Below are 23,092 nucleotides of genomic sequence, written 5' to 3' on the forward strand. Positions count from 1 at the left end.
TTGGTAGAGTTAAGCCTTTGTAACATTCACCTTATATTGAGCCCATTCTTCAGGCACCAAGGCAATCTAATGGAAAACATGCCCCTGCTTCTTGGAGGTTCCATACCGTTGATCTTGCAATGTTTCCTGAACAAAATACCTGTTTTTGTTAAAACTATTTGATGGACTCTCTCTACATTGTTCTGCATGGGCTTCAACCCTCTGGTATAAGATTCCCCTGTAAGAAATCATTCATTTTATTGACAAGAATATTTTAATATTTAAGAAAGAAATTAAGGCAAACAACTCTTGAGGTATAGCCAAGACAGGAGACTAGAGTCAGGAACTCACCTGAACTCTTCCAACATTCCCCTCCAAACCACTTTAAAATAATACTCAAATCAAATTCTGCAGTGGCAGAGCCAACAAAAGGTCAGTGTGAAACAATTTTCCTGTCCATGACAACTTGGGAGGTTGGCAAGAAAAGTCTGGCACACAGGGGTAGTGGTTAGGTATAGAGTAAAATTCAGGCTGAATAGCAACAATGCTAGTCATGGGCCTTCAAGCTGGATGCAACATTGGTAACAGCAGCTTCAAAAGCTCTTAGCCCACAGAAAGTAAGGAGGTCCAACAACTGAATAGAAAGAGATGGCAGAAACTCTTTGTTGGTGGTGGGTTGAGGACCCTAATGAATTTCACCTTATGAAGTCCCTGATTACAGTTTCATGGTGAAGAGCACTAGCTTGTGTGGCCACATGGGAGCAGGAGAATGTGTCACAGTACTAAGGCAGAGAATTGTACTTGTGGGCACTCACAAGAGATCCGTGGCCCTCACCTCGGTTTCAAGGTAGAAAGGAGCACTGCCACTTGTAGCTACAGGAGTTCAGGGGATTTGGTCATAGTCCTGGGGCCAAGAAGAGCACTAGAAGTTGCAGTTACAAGAGAAGAAGGGTCCTTCCTGGGTAAATACCAGGAAACAGGCTGAGAAAGCAATGACTCCATTTCTTCTTAGATCATACCACCATGGACACACAGAAAATGTGCAGATACCTAGAATTAACTCTGGAAGCAGCAGCATGAAAAATGTGAAGTTTTTGACAATGTCCTCTCTAGTTTGGGGGCAGAAACCAAATTTAACATAAAGTGAAAGGTTAAGAAATAGGGTAAGAGAATTAGCAAACAACAAAATAAGAACCTGTCCACAAAATGTTACTATGTTGAACAAGATCAAGACACAAACTCAGAAGACAATGATTTCCAATACCTATAAGCAAAGCCTCAAAGTACTATCTAATCAGCAAGAATTATATAAAACAGCAATGAGATAAGAGCTTTTCCAATAAGAACAGAAGTGAAACAAAGATTCCCATTATCAATACTATTATTCGATATTGTACTAGAAATGCTAACTATAACAATAGGAAAAAAAAGAAATTTAAGAAATTAGAATAGACAATGAAGAAACAAAACTATTACTCTTTGACATTATTTTATACTTAGAGAATTCTAGAGAATCAATTACAAAACTAGTTGAAACAATTTCAGCAAAGCTTTAGGGGATAAAAAAAATTCTTTTATATAATTTGCATTTCTGTATACCAGGAACAAAGTAGAGCATGAAGAGCTAAAAACCAAAACTCCATTTAATATAATCATTGAAAAAATATGAAAAAAGCACTAGATCTCAAACTGTACTACAAAGTAGTAATCATCAAATCAATTTGATACTGGCTAAGAGATAGATTGGAAGAAGAGTGGAATAGATTAGGTACACAATACACATTAGTAAATTCCAAAGCAATCTAATGTTTGATAACTCAAAAATCCAAGTTTCTGGGACAAGAACTCACAGCTTAACAAAAACGTGCTGGCAAAACTAGAAATCAGTTTGGCAGAAACTAGGTGTAGACCAATATCTCCCATTTTATGACAAGATAAGGTCATAATGGGTATATAATTACACATGATGATACCATAAGGAAATTGAGGCACATTGAATAGGTTACCATTCAAATCTGTGGATAAGGAAAGAATTTATAACAAAAGAAGAAAGAGAAATATAAGATATGAAATGGATAATTTTTATTACATTAATTTTTTTAAATTGCACAAATAAAATCAATGCAGCAAAGATTAGAAGTAAAGCAGAAAACTATGAGTAATTTACAATGTGGATTTGTTACCCCATTTTATTATTTTAATAAGGCTTAGTCAATTTATTATAAAACAATTCACTATTTATTAGTTGGCCCCTTTATTATGTGAGTTAAATTGCCTTTAATTTGGAATGCATATTTTTTAATTAGCCAACAAATGAGTCGATCTGGTCATCAAATATTTGGCTACCACAAGGCTTTCAGATGGGTGTGAATGAATATGATGATAAGATGTTTGCCACTATGAAACTTTCCAGGTGATTCTACTTAGGATATGTCAGTCAACTCTATGTTTTTCCTGTTGCTTTGTATGGAAACCCAGGTCTGAATCAAACCAAGAAAAACTCACCCTCTATCTTTGGTTCAGAACAAAGTATTAGATATGATTTGCATTTTTAGATAATTTTGGTACCCTATATCACTGGCTACCAGCTTCATTATATAAAAGAACCTCTCTCTGTCAGATGGGTCTTTGACTCCTAAGGGTGTTGGATAGAATTTACTGCTATTTGCTATTCAGAACTTTGTGACTCAATTTTTCATTATTGAAGGATCTTATTGTGAAAACAGCAAGTTTCTCTGACATAGATCTCATTTCTAAAATATACAGAAAACTGAGTTAAATTTATAAAAATACAAGTAATTCCCCAATGGACCAATTGTTAGAAAGGATATGAATAGGCAGCATTCAGAAGAAGAAATAAAAACTATCTATAGCCAAATAAAAATGCTCTAAATCACTATTCATTAGAGAATTGCAAATTAAAACAACCCTGAGGTGCCATCTCACATGTATCAGATTGGCTAACATGATAGAAATGATAAATTTTGGAGGGGGTAACAAAAATTGGGGAACTAATGCACTTTGGATGAAGCTGTGAACTAATCCAATCTTTCTGGAGAGCAATTTAGAACTATGCCCAAAGTACTATAAAACTGTGCATGACCTTTGACCTAGCAACACCATTACTAATTCTGTATCCCAAAAAGAAAAAAAAAGGACATTTTACCAAAATATTTATTTTTTCAATCACTTTCAGTTATGTCCAACTCTGCATGATCCTATCGAGGTCTTATTAACAAAGATTCTGGAGTGGTTTGCCACTTCCTTTTTCAGCTCATTTATAAATAAGGAACTGAGACAAATAGGGTTACATGACTTGTCCAGTTTCACATAGCTAGTAAATGTCTGAGGTCATATTTGATTTAATGAAGGAAAATCTTTCTGAATTCAGGCCCAGCACTCTATCCATTAGACAATGAATTACACACCTACCTCCTCACAAAAAAAAAAATATTTATTAGCTATTTTTGTAGAGGCAAAGAATTTCAAATTAAGGGGATGCTGATTAATTGGGGAATATACTAAAAAAGTTGTGGTGTAGGATTGCGTTAGTATGACAATTAAAATCACTGAGAGGCAGTAATTCTGGATATTAAGGTAATTTATTAATTGATTGGTCAATACAAATTAATCTAGTGAAATGATTCTCTTTTTAACCAAAGGACCCCAAATTACCACTTATGAATCCCTAAATACAATTTTGGAGTTCAACTCTTGGCCTCCTTTCTCCAATTGTTGAATAACCAACAATGAGGTGGTCCATCAAAACTCTTGACCTCTCCCCTCACCCCCTGGGTGATATTTGGTAGTCACCTTCTGGTCTCCTGTCCCCCAACTAATAGAGGAAGTATTTTAGTTCTATTGGGTCAAGATTGACATTTGTAATGATTCTTAATGAGCAATTGAATTATTTGATTATGCTGCGTGCAAGTTATTTACTGAGCAAAGCAATTCTCACCACCTTGCACATAATCTCCCTTTCCCATCTGTTCTATAATGGAAGGTGTTCATTGAGTACGGAATTTCTTGAAGCTCCTAGGAATACAGGATTAAGGGGCAAGTCTGAACCTCAATTGAGAACTCAGGAATAGAAATAATTCAATATATTAAAAAGAAATCATCTCATTAGAAATCTATTGTGCTATAAGAAAGTTCAAGCAAGATAGTTTCAGAAAAAATTGGGAAGATTTATATGGTCTGATACAAATTGAAGGGAGAAGAAACAAGAACATTGTTCATGGCAACAACAATATTATAGAGATGATTAACTGTAAATGACTTAGTTGCTCTGATCACTATAATGATCCAAGACAATTCTTAAGGACTGCAGTATGTGTGAAAATGATGGAATCTGAATATAGTTTTCCTTCATTTTTTATCTGTTTTCTTTGCAATATGACTAATATGGGAAAATATTTTTCATGACTTCACATTTATAATCTGTATCAAAATGCTCGCCTTCTTAAGGAGAGGGGAGAGGAGAGAGGGAGAGTAGGAGCTAAAAATTTTAAATGGATATTATTTATATAAAATTGAGAAATACTTAATAAAATAAATAAAAATATATTAAAAACCCAACTATTTAGCATCAATTGGTCAAATGATACCAGGTGGAAATCATAACCAATGATAATATGGAAAAATTAATTTGGCCTAACAGTGAATAATGATACTGTAAGAATAACTAATGATTGATATTAAGGGAACACTGAAATGAAGACTTGAGCTGTTATTAATAGGCATGCTTAAGCCTTCAGAGGAATCCTTTTAACCCTGAGGGGAAGATATTTTTGCTTTGTACATCCAGCTTGCTAATCTGAGGAACCTTGAATTTTATAGGCTACAAATATACTGAATAATTTTAGTGCACTTGGAGGAAATGGTTGAGATAATCCTGTTCTTTTGATGTTAAAAATTTTTTAAAATATATATATCTTTCATAAAACCAAAGCATAAATCTATTAATATCTATGGCTAGATATATGTGCATATATAATCATGTATATATGCATTATTTATATTCTTTACTGAATTGAGGTAATATCAGTTTTCTGAGGAAGACTTCTTAAGTAAAGGGTCCAAGTACATTTTAGGAATATCCACACTCTTCCAGTTCATTGTTACTCTATTATTCACTCATTTCAGTCATTGTCTGAATCTTCATGAAACCATTAGAGGTTTTCTTGAAAAAGATAGTAGAGTGGTTTGCCATTCCTTCTCGAGCTTATTTTACAGATGAGGATACGTAGGCAAACAGGTTTAAGTTTATTGACTTGCCCAGGGTCACATTGCTATTAAGGACAGATTTGAACTCAGGTTTTCCTAGTTCTAAGCCTGGAGCTCTATCTACTATACCACCTAACTGTTTTTCATAAGGATTTTGGAGACAGAGAAAAATGAATTGTGAGTCAGCATATTTCACTGGCAAAAGCAAAGCAAAGCAAACCAAATTCATATTGACTTTTGAGTCAGAGGACTGGAATAAAATCCTGCCTGCCACTTAAAACTTATGTCACGTCTGATAAATTATTTTACTTCCCTGGGCCTCAATTTTCCTCATTGGTAAAGCGAAATGGTTAAGACGGACTAGATTGTCTCTGAAATCCCTTCCTCCTCTAGATTTGTTCATGTATGAGTCTAGTCCAGGAAGAAGAAGAGTATGAGCAAAGATATAAGCAGGGATCATCCAGAATCTATATGAAGGTTGGATATTCTCTTTTAAATACATTACATCCTTTCATCTTCCTACCACATGAGCATTTCTAATAAGGAAACTGAGTCTCAGAAAAAAGTAAGCAACTTCTCCATGCCCTTGTAGTTTATAAGCATCAAAGACTGAATTCCAAAACAGATATCTTCAAACTCAAAGACGATTAAATTCCCTACAAAGCATCAGACTGGTCCTCATTCAGCCATGCCCCAAATATATGCTATTGATTAGAGGAGCTGGACAGAACAATTCAGTTCCATTAGCCTTGATTAGTTACCTACCTTGTGTCAGAAGCCATTTCAAGTGCAGGTGATACATAAAAAGCAAAACAAACAAACAAAAAAAGATCTTCCTGCCCTCAAGGAGTTCATAATCTAACAGGGTAGGCAATATGCAAGTAAGAATGTAGAAACAAGCTATATACAGGATAAATTGGAGATAATGAAAGAAGGCTCCAGAATTAAGGTGAACTAATAAGGGAAGTAGTTTGGAAATGAGGCTGTCCTCAGATTATGAAGAGCTTGAAATGACAGCCCAGTTTCTATTTAATCCAAAATAAGTCTATAACTTATTCCTTAGTGGTTAGGGAGCCACGGAAAAATGTCCTTCAAGAATAGGGAAGGCATGTCACATTCATGTTGAGAAATTTGAAGGAAAGGGAATCTGAAATTATCATTTAAAATTCTTGTAGTGTGGTCTGGTATTGACAAATATGTCTGACAGTGTCTTTTCCTGATGAAATCATAGGCTATTTCCTTAGACTTTTCTCTACCCGGGCATAGAAGATCACATTTTTCTTAGTCAGTTCTTTACTCAGTGGCTAATGAGGAAAATTCTGAAATAAGTCCTTGAGCGCAAATATGACTGATATTGATTTCGCACTTCTCTCCTTAATTTTTCTTTTTAGTTTCCAGGATGTGTTCAGCTTTTTAAAGAAATACCAGGTCTTAAATGATGGTGCCGCTGAAACCTTGCAGTATTTACAAAATGAATCATAGTTTATAATTCTGAACATCAAATTCAATGGATTTTTCCAAACTAATTTATTGGGTGAGGAGTGAGATTCTATAACCATATGAAGGCCCAAGTAAGTATGAAGAGCAATGATTTAAGATTCTGTAAGTTACCAGGGAACATAAGAGAAGGTTACCCATCTGTCCCCATTATTACCTATATTTTATATGCTTAATAGAAGTAACTACAAGATAAATGACTGTGCATCTGCCTAGAGTCTATGTAACTTATTTGTTTTGTGTGTGTGTAACTTATTTCAATAAAAGAAAAAATATTTTCAGATACGGACAGAGAATTGGCAGAAAGAAAAGTGGGTTTTAGGATCTGGTTTCAAATCCTGGCTTTCCTACTTATATTCTGAATGACTGGTGGCCTGTTCTTTCCCACAATGTGCCTCAGTTTCACAACCGAGAAATGGAATGTTAGACTTGGATTCAGTCTTTTCTAATTCTAGATCTAGATGTCTAAGGAGCACCAGCCTGGGAGTCAGAGTACCTTGTTAGAGGTCTTGTTTTGCCACTGTTTAGCTGCATGATCTTGGGAAAATAACAATAATGTCTGATGTTTATGAAGTGCAACATTTTGCAAGGTATGCTTTGGTATTTGTTGTTCAGTTACTTCAGTTTTGTGTGACTTTGTGACCCCATTTGGGGTTTTCTAGTCAGCGTTACTGGAGAGGTTTTCCATTTCCCTCTCCAGAGATGATTTTATAGATGAGGAAACTGAGGCAAACAGGGTGAAGTGACTTGCTCAGGGACACAAAACTAATAAGTGCCTAAGGCCACATTTGAACTCACAAATATGAGTCTTCCTGACTCCAGGCCTGACACTTTATCCAGAATCTCATAGCAGTCATTTGAGTAAAAATTAAGTTTTTTTCTTAATTTCTCCATTTTTCTATCAAAGAGGAAAGGGAGCAAAAAGATTTCTGAGTAAGAGACCCCCTGCTGTGCAAACTGTCAGTTGGTGACAGCTAGAAGGGTGTGGCTGAGAGTTAGTCAGTTACAGCTGGCAGTTGGAAGGGGCTTTTGTCTCTGGGTCCCTTGGGGAGAGGAGTGTGTGTCTTCCTCTCTCTGGGACTGTGAGGAGACTGAGAAACAGATTTAAGGTCTTAATAGACTAATTGATTATTGATTATCTTGGGTAGATAGGTAGATAGATAGTAGATAAATTATTAGATTGTCAGAGTAGAAAGTTAGGCTGGAGCCTGGGTCTGGCAGAAGGCACTGCTCATGAAGGCAGATATATTTAGGGTTTTCTAGAAAAACTTTTAGTTAGAGGTGGGATCTTAGGTGTAAGTTATTATAAGGTTTCCTCCTTTCTTTCCTCCTTTCTATTTCCTATCCATACTTTCCTAATAATGAACTCAACATTTTGCGTTTAAAAAGCTGCTCTCCTAACTTTTGTTCAGACTCCTATCACAAAAATTTAATCCTCATACACATAACTTACATAACTTGCCCAGAGAATTACAGATATTAAATGTTGGATAATGGGTTTGAACTCGACCTCTGGAAAGTACTCTATTTACAAGGTCATGTTGCTCTTCTATGGACCTTGTTCTCCTGATTTATAAAATAAGACAACTGGACTTGATGAATTCTCATTTCCCTTCCACTTCTAAAATTTTCTTAGTCTGATAACAGTGCCACATGATCCTATAATCACTTTTTTTCTCTAACTTCTGTGATGATCAATAGCCTTTTGGATGAAGAAATGAATAATGATTTTCAGCTGGATAAGACTTAAGCAATCATAGAATTTGGAGGTGTCAAACTCTGCTGCAAAACTCTCCAGTATAACCCAAATTCAGTTAAAATGCAATTCATGTTTAACAAAATAAATTTAAATACTATATAATGTAGGTACTGTGAAATTTTAATATCTGAAGTCAATATGCAGCTACAGGGATCTATTTCGGTTTGAGTTTGATGCATCTTCATTTTAGGGGATGAGAAAACTATGGTCCATAACACTGAAATGACTTGTCCAAGGTCGAACAGACAATGTGTTTAACAGTAGGACTTAAGCTATGTTATTCTTAATTCCAAAGCTAAAGGCCTAGTTAACAGATTGCAAAAAACCCAGCCCCACCTCTATAAGAATGCATAAACACTAGAGGGTCTGGCAAATTTCTGGGGACAGGCAGAATAGAGGGAACACTGAAATCTTTGGTCTTTGGGGCTCTTTATAGCTACATCCTCCCCCATCTCCATACAGAAAAAAAAAATCCTGTCTTTCACCACGCTTTGAGGCCTCCTTGCCTGCTCAGACACCCAATCATCAGCTACCACTACAAACTTTCTGCTTCCACTCCATCTCCACTTCACTTCTGAACCATGAACTTTATTAAAGACCAAATTTTTTAATGGACTGGAAATGTGGCCTGGGCTAGTAAATTATGATCAGTACTTACAAAGTGCTAATTATCTAGTAAAATAAATTGTAGGTAGAAACTTTGGCAGTGACAGTCATAAAAAAGGGGGAGTAGGAAATTGAATGTAAAATAATAAAATCAGGTTTATTATTCCATTATGTTTCTCATTTATCTTGCTCAGTTCTAGAACTAGTTGTTATAATAAACACTGCAGTTTCAAATCAATCTACCACGCATAGATACCAAAAGAGATATTTTAATGCTTATTTCCAGAAGTCCTTAATTTTCCATTAGAGTGTCTGCATTAGTTCAATGCTTCTCTGCTTCTTTATTAAAAGAAAGCAATCTACCCTGGTGGACATCATGGGCTAATTTTAGGAATGTATCTGCATAGAGAGATATATGGTACCATGGGAAAAGAATTGACTTTAGGATCAGAGGACCTGGGTTTGCATGACCTTGACAAGTCAATTCATGTTCCCAGACTTTGGTTTTCTCATCTGGAAAATGAGAGATTTGGATTACATGGCTTTTAATGCCATTTCAAAATCTAATTTTATGAGCTTAATCTAGAATTCAAATTTTGGCTTTGCCACCTAATATGTGTGACTTCAGCTAAGGCTTTCCATCTCATTGAACCTTAGTTTTCTCATCTATAATTTGAATGGTTTACTTCTTAGCTGTATGATCCTGGGCAAGTCACTTAACCCTAGTTGCAATGTGCTTCCCCCTGTTTTGCTTTGAAAGTGACACTTAGTAACAATTCTAGGACAGAAGGTAAAGGTTTTTTTTTTTTAAAGAAATAAGTAAAATGAATTGTTAAACTAGATGGACATTAAGTTCCTTTTTATCTCTAGATCTATGCTTCAATGACCTGGTTTCAAATCCTGGCTCTACCCCTTATTATCTATGTGACTTTGGACGAATCACAACCTTTTTGTCTGAAATTGATGATACTGACAAGATGCTCTCTCAGGTCTTTTCCACTTTTAAATGATCCTACGCTCTTGACCTGTCACCATAGGTGATACCAATCACTTCCAGAGGCTGCCTCTAAATCTCATGTCCCAGTTACTTATTTCATGAAAACTCAAGAATGCAGCTATTTAAAACTATCTCTTCTCTGTATGGTATTGGAAATGGGGTGGAACTGGAGGGAACTTATATTCACTTTAAGAGAGATTCACTTTATTTTTACTATGACTGTTCCAGGGCTTAATGGCAGAAACATGGAAAGCGATGGATTAGGAAGGCCAGATCAATTTTAACTGGAGAAGGGATCTCTAGATGGAGAAATCACATCAGGTCTTGTAAACCAGATCACAATCTAATGGGGAAGACAACAGACAAAAGGTGGTGACACAGGTCACACATATTAAGTGATCAGCACAAGAGATAATATGGAGATATGACCAAAAATATCTTTTGGTTATAGAGGACCTTGACAAGTAGGTTTTATGAGGGATGAGAACTATAGTTATGGCTTCATTTACCTAGGAAACTCTCAGATGAGTAAAAATCCTCTACCAATGCAGTTTGACAACTTTCGTGCAATGTATAGTCTTAATAAGTTAGTTAGAACACAGAGATGAAGCAATTTGCCCAGGGTCACCCCATGAGAATGTGTAAAATGCCGGATTTGAACACAGGATTTTTCTGACTCTGGAACCTACTCTTCAACCCCTGCACCAGGACACGTTTAACAAAATTCAATCAGCTGATTTGATAACAAATATTTGTTTAGTTACTACTATGTGCCAGGCATATACTCAAGGAGTATACAATCTAATGGAGAAGACAACAGATAAAAGGAAACCAAAAAGTGGGATGGGGGCTAGGGAAGGTACGTGGTAGAAAAGTCAGAGAAGTCACAAGTAGTGTCACCCTCTAAGAAATGACATGTTCTGAACTGAGCTCTTTCCTTAAGTGGAGATTTAAAAATTCATAGATCTGCCCTCCAATCAGAAAAAAAAAACAGAGAATAGCACAGATATATGATTTGTGGAGTACTAAGGTTGATGGGAGCTTTCAGGATGACAACCTTCTTGGGGTACGGTGGAAGAGTTGAAGGCATAGTAGAGCCATTATTGCATTAGACCATTGCAATAATCTAGTGAGAAAGATGCTTCAAGTTATCACTAGCTACATTTACAGATGAGAAAACTGGGGCCTCCTCATGGTCATCTGTTCATGAGTAACTTGTTCAGAGTCCCTACTTATCCCAATAATACATCAATGAAGGTCTTTGATGGAGATTGTATTTCATAAAATGAGACAAAACAAAAACTTTCCCAAAAGGACTTTGTGTTGTGTCTAACTTTCCCTTCTAAGCCCTCCCCTATGTCCTGTGGGCAATAGAGAATAGGAGGTTTTAAACCCATTCGGCAAAAGCATTCTTGAGTTTTCATGAAAGAGACATGGGGAGATGAGGCTAGAATAGCTCTTGCATTGGGCTAAAGTATTTTGTCTCTGTGTGCACCATTTGCAATGATTAGCTCAAGGCAAGGCAAAGGAATGAATTGCCTTAGCAACTCCCCCATGCTGTCGCTTGGCTCCATTTTAACACTGTGTATTTAAAATGCCTTTTCTCAAGTGGAAAGATAGAGACTATATTGTCTTCTCTCATACTTGCTTGCCTCTAGCTAATGGTTTTTAAATTAGACAGAAGGGAAATCACACAGCCAGTATGTGTTAGACACGGGATTTGAACCAAGATCTGAGGAAAAGCCAGGGAAGAGATAGGATGTTTGAGTGGAGAAGGCATTGAATCTATACTTAGAAGGACTTGAGCTCAAGTGTCCTTATGAAAAATTAATGATCTAGGGCAGTGATGGGCAAACTTTTTAAAGAGGAGGCCAAAGGAAAGGAAATACTCATCTATCAGTCTGTTTCTAAGGCAACTCTTTCGAAGTTTCATTGTATTGTATCCTACTCATTGTATTCATCAGATTAGGAATAATGTCCAGTGGCCACATAGAACATTTCAGTGGGGCTGCATCTGGCCTGCGGGCCATAGTTTGCCCATTACTGTTCTAGGGCAAATATGATGTGGGAAAAGCCATGGGGGTATAAGCAAAAACATACTGAACTTGAAATCAGAGACCTGAGTTCAAATATGGGATGTCAGCTATAGAAATTGTATAACTAGGAGGCAAGTCACTTATTCTTTCTGAGCCATCAGTACCTTTTTCGAATAATATATACAATATTCCTTGTGGCAGCTATGGTTTAGTAGATAGAAGGCTGGTTTTGGAGTTAGGAAGATGTGGATTCAAGTCCCTTCTCTGACAGCTTGTATGATGCTGGAGAAGTCGCTTAACTACTCATTAACCTAGAAAATTCTGTATCAGTGAAGGAATTTCCTTGCTTGGAACTGTTCACTTGGATGAAACCTCACATCTAGTCCTAAACAGTTAAATGAATGAATATATGTTTAATGTTGTGCTACCTACCTCACATATAGAAGTATGAATTAATGTCTCTAGAGTTACTTTACAAGAAGAAATAAACAGAATGCTATACCAGGCCAGAATGGAAGAGGGGTCCGTATGTTTCATGGTTTCTCTCGAGTTTCTGAGGTAGTGTTACCTCCCTTGGAGAAGTATGGATGAAAAATATAACTTTAGGTGTTCTTTTTTTTTCACTTTAAAAGCCTGTCTCCAAGGTCATTAATCTCTTTATAACCATTAGTCTGTTCTTCTTAGCACTGACCATGTACTCCAAGGAGGTGTAAGATAGACAGCTAAGTCCTATATCAAAACATTTTTTTTTGTTGTTGTTCTCTTATTTCAGTCATGTCCTCATATGGGAGACATCTTTGAGAACCTTTCATGTAAAGCTTCAGCCAATATATGACTAGAGTGATTAGTATGACTAGACTCTGGACCAGAAAGTTGGAAGGAAAATTGATTAGCAAAAACAGAACTCAAGACTTTTTAAGTATTTTCTTGTTTTTGTTCAATCATTTCAGTCATGTCCAACTGTTCTTAATATAATTTGTTTTTGTTTGTTTTTCAAAGCTATTGGAATGGTTTGTTATTTCCTTTTTAAACTCATTTTATAGATGAGGAAACATAGGCAAACAGGATTAAATGACTTATCCAGGATCATATAGCTAGTAGATGTTTGAGGCTGGATTTGAACTCAGGTCTTCCTAACTCCAGGCACAGTGTTCTATTCACTCTGCCACCTAGCTGCCATCAAAATATTTGTGGCAAACTTTTTGTGGTAGCAAAAATAAAACAAAAGAAACCAAAAAAACCACTAGATATGAATCAATTGTAGTGTATTTATGTAATGAAATACAAGAATGGCATGAAGTATGACATATATTTGGGAAATGAGGGAGATAATAGAAAACATTTATGAACTGATATGGAGTTGTGAAGATAGAATTAACCCTTCCCTTGTCTATTTTTGACTAATCAAATAAAGAACTAAAGTACCCCTGCTTAACACTAAGTGAGAGAGTTCACAAGCCACTTAATAGAGAAACCTCACCCCTCCAAAGGCCACTGTCATCCCCTGGGCAGTGCTAAGCAAATTGGGAGGCTGTGATTGGTTTCCATAAAGTGGGAGAGCAACAGGAAATGACATTCAGAAAACTGCTTTAAAAAAGGCCAGGCTGAGGACTGATTCTCTCACTCTGCATTGGTGAGCCAAGCTGGAGGAGGACTCTGCTTCCTTGGCTTTGGAGGAGACTCTTTCCCTGGATCCTGTGTCAGCTTGCTGGGTGAGTGGCTGAGATTTCTGCCTTGTCTTTGGAGGGGGCTACACTGGTGTTAAGCAGGGGTACTTTAAGTTTTTCATTTGATTAGCCAAAAATAGACAAGGGGAGAGTTAATCCTATCTTCACAATCCCCCCTGTGATTCTCTGGGAGACTAGTCTCCTCAATGAATCATTTCCAGCTAAAGGTGCATACAATATCCCACTCTCCAAGAGGACACCATAATAGTTGGAGATAAGAGGGAAATTGAAGAAAGAGAACAAAACCAATGTTTGCTAGGAACATTGACAAAAAGTCAATTGGGGGCAGTCATCCGTGGCATAAGAGTCCACATGAAGAATAAATGATGTGGGGCAGCTGGGTAGCTCAGTGGAGTGAGAGTCAGGCCTAGAGACAGGAGGTCCTAGGTTCAAACCCAGCCTCAGCCACTTCCCAGCTGTGTGACCCTGGGCAAGTCACTTGACCCCCATTGCCCACCCTTACCACTCTTCCACCTATGAGACAATACACTAAAGTACAAGGGTTAAAAAAAAAAAAAGAATAAATGATGTGTTCAACCCCCTTCAGTTCAGTTCACTACATTCCAAAGTTTATAGTGGATCTCTTGGTGCAGTGTAGGTCTCTTCATGGCACCTTCTTCAAATAGTTCATTTTCTTGATTCTGGGAGTTAATGATCTTCCATTTCTGAAATTTCTCTCAAAAAATTTAAATCTTGGATTTTCTGAAAACTATACAGAGTGAAGTAAGTATAGTATAATGAACTATCTTGGCACTGGAGAATCAATGATGAAAGCATTTCCATTCACATTCAAAATGTTGTATACACTGTCATAAACATTTGCTGGCTCCATTGGGTTTGTTTAATTATCTTTCTTTGTATTCAGAGGAGGTGGGTTATATTAGACAATTATGTTAAGAAAAAGGCTTTGGTAAAACTTAAAAACTAAAAAATAGTGAATGAACATTTTTTAAATCTCTTCTTTTAACCCTAGAAATTCAACATTTTAGTAGTTGTTATTTATTTCTATTGTACTTCACCATGTTTAAGTATTTTCTTTGTAAATTTCTTATGAGAGAGTCATATATTGATGCAAATCATCTCCCAGGTCAATTATTTTAATACCTACTTGGAGAGAGATGCTTGGGTCCCTGACCTGATCTTTAATTTCTGTCATTTAATGGATAGTACTCATGGATGGCTGATGTGTTTCAGAATTAGGTTTTCTCAGTCTTGAGTCTTAAAATATTTCTGAGCCTTGGGATGTATTTCTAAATTATTTCATTTAAACATTTGGGTGGTTGGCAGAAAGAAGGTTGAATGCACTGAGGATCAGCCAGAGTCAAAAGCCAAATGGTCCACTAAAGAAAATAAATACAAAGAAGAATGCATAAGTTTAAAAAATACCCATTTTGCAAATGCTTTAATCAATCAATATTAGTGAATAACTAGGGAAATATCAAGGGGAAGCTACATGGTGCAATCAATAGAGTGTTAGGCCTAGAGCCAGGAAGACCTGAATTCAAATATAGCCTCAAATCTGGCCCAGGGCAAGCCATTTACACTGTTTGCTTCCATTTCCTCATTTGTAAAATTTGCTAGAGGATTCAATAGCAAAACACTCTAGGATTTTTGCCAAGAAACCCCCAATTCAAGTCATGAAGACTTAGTGATGTCTGAAATGACTGATTAACAACAAGGAAACATTGAATGGGTCTTAATTTGAGTTCTGTGTTTTTGTTTGTTGGTTGGTTTTTTGCTAATTCATTTCCTTCCAATTTTTGGTCTACAGTGATTCTAGCCATATACTGGTTGGAGATTTACTTGAAAAATCCCCAAAGATTGAAATGAATGAGAACTCATTATGTGGATGTATCATTAACATGAAATCATTCCCAAACTCTGATGGCTTAATAGGTTCAAGGGATATTCCCTCCATTCCTTATTCCTAAATCTATCTTACCAAGAAATAAGGAGCCAAGGCCTATTTTAGAGATTTTCCCCAGGACACAGATCTAAAAGTAGACCAGTTTCAAGGGATAGAAAAAAGCAAGGCTGGACAGGAACCATAAAAAGTGATGTTGACAAAGATCTCACTGGAACTTCTCCTTTTGTGATATATTGAAAGATTACTGGAATCAGAGGACCTGAGTTTAAATTCCAATTCTTCCATTTACTGTGCATTCCACCTTGGGCCAATCACTTAATATCTCTAGGACTCAGTTGCCTCATCTGTCAAATGAAAGGACTGGCCCAGGTAAGTACTTCATTCCCATTCACCTCTAAATCTATGTTCCTATGAACCACTGATCTTTATCTATTTCTAAATATCTTTAACTCAATTACTGATTCATTGATAGTGGAATGATAGAAACTAAATTTGGCTGGAAAGAAAAGACCATTTTTGAATGAGAGAGCATTTGGTCAGATTGTAAATCACATCTTTAAGTGGCTTCTTTTCTACCACATAAAGGTAGCTCTACCAAGAAAGCCAGATTGAAATCAAAGTGTGAGTATAGCAAAGAAGAAAATACGCTGGGTCTGGAGCTGAGAGATCTTGGTTTGAATCCCTTCTCATTTAATCAATATCTGTATGTGCTTTGATTTCACTTCTCCCTGTTGGACCTCAGTTTCCTCACCTATAAAATGATGTGACAATTCTATTATTAATCTACGGTAGTTCTCTTCCTTCTCTAAATATATGATTATCTTCAAACTACAAGAAACTGCCTTTTCATTTTAAGGTTGGAAAGGATTCTTGCTACCACTGCAAGAAGCCATCAGTGTACTGATTATTCGAACATTCCTATGGCTTTGTAAAGGCTTAACACCATCAGAGGAAACACTAGTCTGGAGAAGCTTCTAAATTCATAAAGAATAAAGGTAGAGGTTTTACTTTGCTGGCCTTAGTGAATCAGACATCAAGCTTTTATTTAGTGGATACTGTGCTCTAGGCTCCATGAACATGATATGATAGCATGGGAATTGTCTTGGGTGAAATCGAGAGAGATGCTGAAGCCAGGAGCTAGAGAAGATTGTGGCTGATGATGGAAAAGAAGGAGAAAGTTGACTCTGGGTTGAACAATTTCCCAGGGATCCCTTTCAATTCTATCATCCCTGATGTTACCCTGTCTTCTTATGACTCTATATATTTATCTAGCAATTCTCTGTGACCAAAAAGCATTTCTTTATCACCTCCTTGTGGAATCCTCTGATTTTTTTCACGATTTATATTAGGAGTAACAAGTTCTAGAAATAACCCAATCCCAGACTCAGAGCTGTGTCGGAGCTTTGAAGCCATTTCAGCAAATCTGAGCCACTGGCAGAATCTCTATTGTCCCACAGCTTACATAGGGTCAACCAGCCTTTGAAGGTATCCAGTGATGGGCAACCCACTGCTCTGAAAGCAGATTATGTCACTTAATGGGAGCTATCCTGATTAGGAAGTCTGTCCTGACATGCAACCTAAATTGTACTCTTTGCAATTTTCTACCTTTTCTCCAACTCCTGGAGCCAAACTGAACGAGTGGATTCTCTATTCCAGATGCTAATACTTTAAATCTATATTAAGTGCTTTTGAACTTTAAAGTTTCCCATACATGCTAATTATTATTTAATATTTAAAGAAAGGATCCAAGTATTTTTCCATAATTACTCACCTTCTATGTGAAAGTGGCATCTCCCTTCCTTAAATTTTTGACCCATTTTAGTTGGATCTTCACTTTCAATCTATTTGGGGATTGTATCACTTTCATTAGATTGTAAGTTTCTCTCAAAACTTGGAATCCTTTTGGCCTCTGGACCTATATGATTTTGATCATCATAAGAATTTAACATGATGTTACATTTGAATTTGAATTCCATTTATTGATGAACAAACATTCATGTGCCTGGCACTGAGGACAAAAAGACAAATAGGAAAGTTCTGGCTCTTGACATGCATACAATTTTGGCCTGGAGATCTAAAATCTGCAATGATTTATTTATATAAAATACAAACAAATCTCTTATATGGACTAAAATGAGGGAATTATCTTAACAGCAAGAAAACTACAAGGTATCTTGGCATTAAGACATTGGAAAAAACTCCCACTTGGGTCTGTTCTCTACACCACAAGACAGTAGATATGATCATAGAATGGGTGATGCAGAAAAATGAAAAGGGATGATGTGCTAGCTCTCATTTCCATAGAAAATGATCTCTTTCTACTATTCTAGAGAATCTTCAGAATATGAAGCTATGGATCAGAAAACTCAGAGTCTTGTGGATCATTTCCTGACAGAGGCTTAGAGAAAGTGAACACAGCAAAATCACAGATGGCATTGGGGATGCTTTCCAATTCCTGAAGACTTTCCCAAAGCAGACCTCGCCAAAGCCTTCATGGACTTTTGGAAGAGCACAGATGAAAGGGATTCATCAAGATAGTCTAGCTGGGGTGTAAATAGAGCGGCCTGGCTCATCATCTCTGGCTGCTCTGGGCCCTCTCTTCTTTCTTCCTCAACTTGGCTTACAATGGTGGGACATTGCCAGTTTCCTAATATCCCCCAGGCAAACAGCTGTTGAGAAAATACTCTGCTAGCTTGTAGCAACAGACTTCTCTGATGACTAGAAATGAAATTAAACAGGAAAAAACTTTACTTATGCCAAATAATTGTTTACTGCAACATAAACACAAATTAAAAATATCTAGTGAATAAGGAAACCATTTACCACTATCAAAGAGAATTAGGTGGTGAGAATGAATGTTTGTGTGTGTGTGTGTGTGTGTGTGTGTGTGTGTGTGTGTGTGTGAGGTATCTGAAGAGAGTTCTTCCCTGACAAAAGATGGTTAATATGAATATTGTTGAAATAAATCAGATAGAAGGAACATGAATCAAAGAATTAAAGTCAAGAATGAATAGAAAAATAAGACGTGTCCTGAAGAGAATGGGGAAAAGAAATACTTTTTTATGAAAATTTTTTTAAAAAGCAGAGAAAATTGAATCTTAAAAAAACAAACACTGATGGGGAATAGCTAGGTGGATTGAGAGCCATGTTTAGGACTGAGAAGTCCTGGGTTCAAATCTAACCTCACACATTTCCTAGCTATGTGATCCTGGAGAAGTCACTTAATCCCTACTGCCTGGCTCTTTCTATTCTTCTACTTTGGAACTAATACATTAGAACTAGAGTGATTCTAAGCCATAAGGTAACGTTTGTTGTTGGGTTTTGTTTTTTTTTTTTAACAACTAAAGAACAAAAAAGTTGAAGACAAGAAAGACTTTATTTGACTACATAAAGAAGGGGGTGGAGAGAAGAAGAGATAGATAAAATCAAGAAAGAAAAGGGGAGTAAGTTATGCAAAACTAGGGAAATAGTTTAATGTACATTAAAATAGATTAATCAAAATACGTGAATTTATGTAATGCTGTTTTTATAGAGTAAGAGGGAAATTTCTAATTAATAATATTAGAGACAAATAGAGAAAAATATAAACCCAGATCATTACTTTAAATGTGAATGAATTAAATGATTCAATAAAAAGAAAGTGACAGATTGAGTACAGAGATAAACACTTATTATGTATCTATATTCCCATCCTCTACTACATGTTTTACAAATATTATCTCATATGTTTACAAAAATCCCCAAATCTTTTGTTTATAAGCCACATAAAAGAACAGACTTAGACAATAAAAATAAATGGCTAGAAAATATTCACAGTTTAAATCTTAAAAAAGCAAGAAATTAATGCTATCAGATGCTATCAGATGGTATACAGACATATGAAACATTAGAAACATTGAAAGAGATCTACAAAAGTATATTATGTTTAAAGGAATAGGAAAACAGGTCAGTATTACTATTGATATTATATAATCTGATTGCCTTAACTTCTAAATTTATAAATAAATTATATGATTTTACAAGAGGCATAGACAGTAACACAATAATTATAGGAGATTCCAATGTCTCTCATTTTTTTTTGCATCAGTCTAAGAGAGCCTGTAGTGCTGAACAGATTTCTGGAGAAATAAGAGTTAAAAGATTTATGCATTCTTCTAAATTAACATTAAGTAGGTAAGTATCGCTCAGAACCACATGCAGTTTTCACAGAGTTGGCCATATATTAGAGCACTGTAATATTGCAAACAAATGTAAAAAATAAAGAAATAAGTTCATTCTTTATAGACCATAATATAATAAATAACAGTTATATTAATAATAATGAATCAAGAAAGCAGAAGCAAAAGAGTCAATAACAAAATCCTGAATAATGTAGGGCATGGAACAAATCACAAAATATTAATAATTATGTGAAAGTCATAATGATGAATCATCATGTATCTTTGATATTCTAAAACAGCACTACAGAGGGAAATTACATTTGGAATTCCTGACTTAAGGTCTCATGGACATTGTTAACTGAAAGACAGATCCTCTCAGTTTCCTCCATCCATTATTCACTTTGATCATGTGATTTGTAAAGGAGATTCCCCAAAGAATACAAATGTTTAATCCACAACACATAGAATGACCAATATCAGACAAATGCCTTCTGTTGTTAGTTAATTCCACAGGGAAATACTCTTTGTATTCATTCCCACACAGGGAAGGTCTCTAACTTGCATTGAATATACTGCTCATTATACTGATAAGTAAAATGTTAATTATACAGATGCAGACTATGCTATTTCCATGGGAGTGTCTTTCCCCAATCAATCTCTTTCCATCTGGAGTCCAAATATGGCAGTGTCTTGAAAACACCAACTTCAATGAAAGCCATCACAAATTTCAAAGAGTACATATCAAGACACAGAATAGCAAGTCTTGCAGCATTTGAAAAACTTTCTGAATCTTAGGGCAAATCTTTACTTGCTAGTTCTGAACCTTTGAGTCTTCCACAAGAGATTCTGTTTTCAGATGGACGGACCCCTAAGTAAAAACTAAAATAGGAAGAAACATGCCAGGGCAAAGCAATATGGTGTTTTTGATTGATGGATTGAATTGAATAGAAAATTATTTTTTTTTCACATGGTGATAGGAGAAAGTAATTTGTGGATATCTCAGTTCAATAAAATGTTCATAGTCCGGTTTCAATCTGTGAAAACATATCTTCATTTATCTAGTAAAGCAGTGCAAGGATTCCAACAAAGATCACTTCCTAGGCCCAAATTTCTACTTGCCCTTTTAGAGCTCAGGAACACGGAATCATAGACAAAGAGCTGATAACTGGCAATAATGTTGATCTATTAAAATTTAAGAATAAAATCTAATATTTATATTCTGCTTTAAAGTTTATGTAGATTAATTTATTAAGTCCTCACAACAGCTCTGGAAGTTAGATGTTCTTATCATTCCTATTTTACAAATGAGAAAACTGAGACACAGAGACGTTCCCTGAAACTTGCTCACAGTTGTACAGCTAGTAGCACACAAAGACAACATTTAAACACATTTTCCTAACTACACATTCTACATTCTATCCACTATACTTTAATTGAATGCCACCATGCCAAATACTCAAAAAGACCAAATTACTGAGAATAAAACTAAATTGAAGAGAGAGACTTCACAGTAGATAACAAAACTATGTGGCTTGAGATTAGTTACATATCATCCCTGTCGTACAATATGTTTTTGAAATGATTGTGAAGATTGAGTGTCTCTGCAGAAGATGAGTTAATCCCTATACTTTTGCTTGGTTACAGCAAGAAATAATTTCATCTACTTGAACAATCATTGGCTTGACATTAAACATGAAAGAACAATTAGATGATAACAATTTTTACTCACATAACTTCTTTTTTAAACAAATATTAATAATAGTTTAAAATTTTATATCAGCTACATTTCCTAATATATTTCTCTCTTCCTTCCCAGAAAGCCATTATTTAAACAGTTAAAACAGGGGGGAATCTAACAAGGTTAATAAAACACTTTTTAAAAGTTCAATGTTATCCTCAGAATTCTATATGCATTGCTCCCCATTCTCAATTCAATTGGAGAAAAGGGCTCATTCTATTTATCTTCTTTGGGATCAAGTTGGCTCCTTAAAATTCTTATACATTTGGCTTTAATTATTCTGTTGTTCTTCCATTGCTCTTTTCCTGATTCTTTATACTTGGTATCAGTTTTTATACTCAGCTCACAGGGTTGTTGTGAGGGAAAAAAATAATATAAAATATTGTGAAAGTGTGAGGATAAAATGTGGAAAATTTTAGGGAAAGTTTTGCACTATATTAAATGCCAATTACCATCATCATCATCATGTCTTCTCATCCATCTCTGGGATTATTATATTCATCATTTGTACAACTATTTCTCTCTCACTTATATTGAATATGAGAAGTCCAGTAATAATCATAATGCTAATACTAATACAAATAAAACATTTTAGAACACTTTGAATATGCAAGCATTTTCCATTTTTATCTATCTTCATTGTCATCATCAAAAATGTTCAAAATTTACCATAATAATTTACCAAAATAAAATTTACCATAATCCCCATTTTTAAGAAATGCTGAGATCCTTTCCTAAAGGTTGGACAACCATCTTGCTAAGGTGAGATTTGAATCTAGGTCATCCTGGTTCAATGTCAGAATTCCTTTCTCTCTACTTCACTGCCTAATGCTATTGGTTTTCTCTGCCACTTAAATCTAGTAGAACTTCATCTAAATTGTTGAAAGGTTTCAACCTCCATAGTCTTTTTCTTTTACCTTATGGTCATGATGGAAAGTGCAAACACTGCTTTTAACATTTTCCCAGCAATCTTAAAACCTACCACAGCTCACACATTATGTGAATACGGAACCTAGGATTTCATAGAGAACTTCCTCTGTTACATTATTATCTCTATGTTATCTGGACTTTTTATTATTATGACTCCAATTTTCAGCTTCATTTCATTCTCTTCTATTGTTTTCTTTACCATACACAACAAAGAATCTTTGTTTTTTCACTGCCCAGCTACTGTGACTATTGGGAACCATGGTCATTGACTTAATATCAGTTTGAAAAGTGTTTCTTTTTTCCCTTAGAGTTTTAATGCAGAGGAACAGGGAATGCATGAAGACCAGAGGAACTGTTCAGTGAAGAGGAATCATTCTTAAATGAATAAAAGAGATGAATTCATAAAATCTTCTGCTCCAGAAAGTGATAAAACATAATGGAAGTTTCCAGAGTTAAATAAAACATCTGAACAGCTAGCAGTCCCCTGAAGAAAAAAAATCCCTAGCAAATAGTGAAGGTTTAATGAAAGAAAACCTTTGCAAACCATGATTTCCCATATAACCTCATTGT

This window comes from Gracilinanus agilis, chromosome 2, assembly GCF_016433145.1.
Source record: "Gracilinanus agilis isolate LMUSP501 chromosome 2, AgileGrace, whole genome shotgun sequence".
NCBI classification, from domain to species: Eukaryota; Metazoa; Chordata; class Mammalia; order Didelphimorphia; family Didelphidae; genus Gracilinanus; species Gracilinanus agilis.